This window comes from Otolemur garnettii, unplaced genomic scaffold (assembly GCF_000181295.1).
Source record: "Otolemur garnettii isolate 467f Iridium unplaced genomic scaffold, OtoGar3 scaffold00136, whole genome shotgun sequence".
NCBI lineage: Eukaryota > Metazoa > Chordata > Mammalia > Primates > Galagidae > Otolemur > Otolemur garnettii.
The window spans coordinates 57,567-62,347 of record NW_003852531.1 but is presented as its reverse complement, the minus strand read 5'-3'; positions in this window follow the sequence as shown (position 1 = coordinate 62,347).

Here is a 4,781-nt window from a genome sequence, read left to right as displayed (position 1 = left end):
CATCCAGGCCTCCTCTTCTACCCCTTCCATATCCTGCCTTGCCATCTCCAAGCCTCTGTACTTTGTATCATCTCAGGATGGCATAAAAACTTCAATAGTCCAAACTTCCCTGAGTCTCATAATTTCTGTAACTTTATTCTGCAATTTTATTGAATGGTGGACTCCATGGAAGGTAAATGTAACTCTAATTGTTAAGGACATGCATTCACTATTAAAAAACACTGTATTCTTGGAGTTTCTGGAATTATTTGGAAACTTTCTTAGACTCTGTTGGTATAGCACTTCTAAGTGAGATGATTACTGGCCTTTCCTACATGGAAGTAGGCTTGGAGCTGTGGCTTCCATGACCCCATCTCTTCTAGGATAGGCTTGGGTTCCTATTTATTTCATGCCTGGAAGAACTTCACAGCCCTCTTCAAGTCCTTTGGGATTTGGGATGGGAACACAGTTGTTATTTCTGTTCCCAGGCCCTACTTCAAACATGCTCATCTATTCCCCACCCTCCACCCAGGTTTGGATTTCAGTGCCTTCTGGGTACATGTGCACAAATGCACTCCATGTCCCAGTGAGAAGAGTGAAGTCAAAGAGTTTGTATTTCAGGAAAGGAATGAACTTCCAGTGAAAATCAGGCATTTCTAATCTCAACGAGTGCCTCAGCCATCTCACCACCAGAAACTCCCAGGGTGATTGTAAGAGCCAGTATAAACACACAAAATCCATACGTAAACACAGGTGATATTTACATTTGCAAATATTGCCCCAGAGCTGTGAAATGATTTAAAGAAAATTAGGAAGTGGCAGAATTAGCAGCCTCCTCTTCCCAGCAGTGAGCCCGGCTGTCATGAATGTGTGCAGGTAAAGAAGACTGTCTAGCTGGCACCTTTGGGGCAGGCAGAGGTACAGGTGTACTAATGTTAGATGCCACTGACAGATGGTGCATTGTTTGGGATGGGACAGCCTGAACTAGACAGGCAGCATGTCTACCACAGGGTGATCAAACTTCCCAGTGAGAAGACACTGAACAGCCCCGCATGAGAGAAACAAGTGCTGCTCCACAGGCCAAACGTCAGAGAATGGGCTGACACAGTTCCAGGCCACAGGGCTTTGGTGTGTATCACAAATAGATGACAAAAATATATGGGGATCTTCTTTAAGTCACTAAGCCACTGAAACATGAGGAAATAGTTGTTTGTAGACTCCCCCAAATCTTAGTGACATCCCAATTCAACATGAAAATTCCTAGTAATAAAAAGATAACACCTTGTGAAAGTTTACATAGCTAATTCCAAGTAGACCTTGAATTTGAACCCAGATGTATAATTTGTATTGCCCAATATTATTTATATTAGAGAAAACATGACTAGGCCTTAATTATGAATTAGCCTTAAACCAATTCACTAAAAAGATTGAACTGCCTGAAATTATAATTATCTATTTATAAAAAGAAATGGGGGCTTGGTACCCGTAGCACAGTAGTTACGGTGCCAGCCACACACATGAAGGCTGGTGGGTTTGAACCCGGCCTGGGCCAGCTAGACAACAAGGACAACTGGAATAAAAAAATAGCTGGACATTGTGGCTGGCACCTGTAGTCCCAGCTACTTGGGAGGCTGCACCAAGAGAAGAGTTTGAGGTTGTGAGCTGTGATGCCATGGCTTTACTGAGGGCAACATAGTGAGACTCTGTCTCCAAAAATAAATAAATAAGTAGAAATGGGAGTGATGAATTCCAGAATGGTAGGTGAGGAGTTTCATGGACCCTCTCCTCACAACTATGACTTGGTGATAATTAATTTTAAAAAAATTTTTTTAAGTCTCTGGTAATTGTTCTAAGGAGTATAGCAAATAAAGAAATGATTATTCAAGAAAGCTTTATTAAAGCACATAAGAATAGCAGAGTCCGGCTCGGCGCCTGTGGCTCAAGTGGCTAAGGCGCCAGCCACATACACCTAAGGTGGCGGGTTCGAATCCAGCCTGGGCCCACCAAACAACAATAATGGCTGCAACCAAAAAATAGCCGGGCGTTGTGGTGGGTGCCTGTGGTCCCAGCTACTTGGGAAGCTGAGACAGGAGACTCGCTTGAGCCCAGGAGTTGGAGGTTGCTGTGAGCAGTGAAGTCATGGCACTCTACCCAGGGGGATAGCTTGAGGCTCTGTCTCAAAAAAAAAAGAATAGCAGAGTCTGTGACTTATGAGCCAGAAACTGTTCCCTTCCTCTATCCCCTCTCAATGTAATGGAAATTCTACATCAGGTGTGTGCAGCTAAGAATACAGGAATCTCTCTCCACTGGCTCCTACTCTGGGGTATGGTATCTTTCTGGGAAGGCCAGGACACCAGAAATTTTCATTATCCCAGAACTCTGTTACTCTAGACAAGAATGACTGAGAAGTCGGGCCTTTAATTCTCCACCTGCCACCACTTATTGGGTGGAGGCTCTACCTTAAGTATAATAAATCAGAAATAGTGTAGCCCCAATTGCTTTTCTTTAGCTCACTTGCACATCAGAGATTTCACACCAGGAAGGGCAAACCAGGACCAGAGGCTTCTGTTTATAAAGCAGTGGTGTCACTGAGAGAAGGGGGCCCTTGTATACTAGTTTCTGACAAAGAGCTCAGAGGTTTTTCTTGGTGAGGGAAGACAAGCCAAAGCATGTTCCAAACCTACATGTAACTGACCTTATTTGTAGGGAGTATAGGGGAAGTTCTGAAGAGACAGCAGAGACTCCATTTTGTAAGTAGGCCCTAGGCTGAGCCCCAGGCCTAATACAGAGAAAAACCACAAGCAGAACCGCCCAGGGAGGGGACAGCCAAACCGAGTGGAGCCCCCTTATCAGAAACAGACAGGAGACCCTTCCTAGAAAATGCCGAGCCACAGCCCTTCCACTAAAAGGAGTTTCAGCTCCAACCAATCTGTGAAAAGGAGTCTCAGCCCCAATCAATCCCTGATAGGATTGACTTAACCAATTTCCAACCAGATCTGAAATGAACCAATCACCCAGTGGCTGTCACCCCTAGAATGTATAAAAACCGCCTTTGCTTCTGTAACAGGGTGGTCCTTCCACAGTCGTGCTGTCCATTGGTGTGACACGAGCATATGCTTGAAAATAAAGATGCTGCTTTGCTTTCACACGTGTCCCTCGTGGTCTGTCAGTTGCGTCTTGGTCTTAAATTCTAAAACAGCTGTAAATTCTAAAAAAGCTGTAATAGTTCAAGCCTACGGACACTCTAGAAACAATGGAGATTTCATGGTACACTATTAAGAAGACCCAGGTAGCTTGACAACAGAAACAAGCCGAAGCAAAGAACTGCTAGAAGTTTCCCAAAGAGAACCGGGGATAGAAACCACTAAGAAGAACTCCCCGAGGTTGAGCATAGACCTCGAAAACCAGCCCTCAAGACGACTTCTGCAAAGAAGCCCAAATTTGAATGAATTCAACCACAATTTACGTGGTTGGTTATTGTTGAAAAACAATTGACCAATCAGTTGGAAATTAGTGGATGGAGTCTAACAATTGGGAGTGGTAGGAGAGCAGCAGCTAACTTAGCAGAGAGATAAGGAAAAAAGGAAAAACCACGAAGAAGACTGTGAAAAAAGAAAAAAAAAACCAACCTCACGAACATCCCAGGATGACCTTTGCATGCCCAGAGCTGTGCTCTGGGAGGACTGACTTCAGAAGCCACATATTATGGGAGAAACAGACTTCACTAAAATAGTCCTCCATGGTATGAATCAAACCAATAAGCAAACAAGTAATGGAGAGGGGGAGGACAGTCAGTGTTAGGAGTTGTTACAATATATTATTGTTGTTACAGTATATTATATATACTTTAAATATATAATTTCAAACAAAAAAAATTTCAAGACAGAAAAAGTTTGACCTATACACAGAAAAAAAAAAAAAAAAAGGCCATGAAACTGCCTTTAAACAAACCCAGATACAATATTTAGAAAACAAAGACTTTAAATCAGCTATTATAAAAATTAACTCAAAAAGAATCGAAAACTTAAGTTTAAGTAAGGGCCAAAATTTGAACACTTTTAGAAGAAAATATAGGGGTAAATGTTTATTTTCTTGAGTTAAGCAAAGCCTTCTATGACACCCAAATCACAAGCAGTAAAGAAAAAGCAGTAAATTGGACATTACCAAAAAAAATAAATAAATAAAAAATTTATGCTTCAAAGGATAACCCAAGAAAGTAGAAAGAAAACCAGTAGAATCAGAGAAAATATTTTTCTTTCTTTTTTTATTTTTTCCATGAGGACATCCATTCATTTATTTGGGTCTTCTCCACTTTTTCTCACTCACGTAATTTTCAGAATTTTCAGTTCTGACCGATCTTTCATAAGATTTAATTTTATTTGTAGTGGACTTAGACCCAAAGATACCAGATCTCAACCCTTGTAACCCATAAATGTTACCTAATTTGGAAAAAACGGTCTTTGCAGAGGCAATTAAGCTAAGGATTTTGATGTGAGGAGATAGTGCTGCATTATCCAGGTGAGCCCTGACAGCTGCATTTCAGACTTCTGGCCTCCAGAACTTGAGAAAATAAATTTTCTTTAAGGCTACTGGGTTTGTGATACTTTGTTCTACCAGTCACAGGAAACTAACACACTAGGTATTTGAAATTTTTTTTTTTTTATTGAATGGTAACTATGTACATTAATGCACTTCTGGGGTACAGTGTGGGGTTTTCACACACAATCTGAAACACTTCCATCAAAATGGTTAACATAGCCTTCATGTCATTTTCTTAGTTATTATTTTAAAATGTTCACATT